Below are 286 nucleotides of genomic sequence, written 5' to 3'. Positions count from 1 at the left end.
TTTCATCATGATGTCTAGCTGAGTTTTCTTGTATCTCATTCAGTTTCCTTAGAATTATCACTCGAAATTCCTTGTCAGTCATTTCAAGGGCTTCTTGTGCTATAGGATCTAGAGCTTGAGAGTTATTATCTTTTGGTGGTGTACTTTCTTGATTTATCGTATTTCTGGTATTTTTTTTTTTTTTGATGTTTATTCATTGTGGCAGGGGGTTTCACAGTCCACAAGTTTGACACTATTGACTAAGATGTTGCTGTGGTTGCCAATTTGGTATGGCTACCTCAGTGAC

This window comes from Galeopterus variegatus, unplaced genomic scaffold, assembly GCF_000696425.1.
Source record: "Galeopterus variegatus unplaced genomic scaffold, G_variegatus-3.0.2 Scaffold86, whole genome shotgun sequence".
Lineage (NCBI taxonomy): Eukaryota > Metazoa > Chordata > Mammalia > Dermoptera > Cynocephalidae > Galeopterus > Galeopterus variegatus.
Note: the sequence above shows the minus strand (reverse complement) of the source record.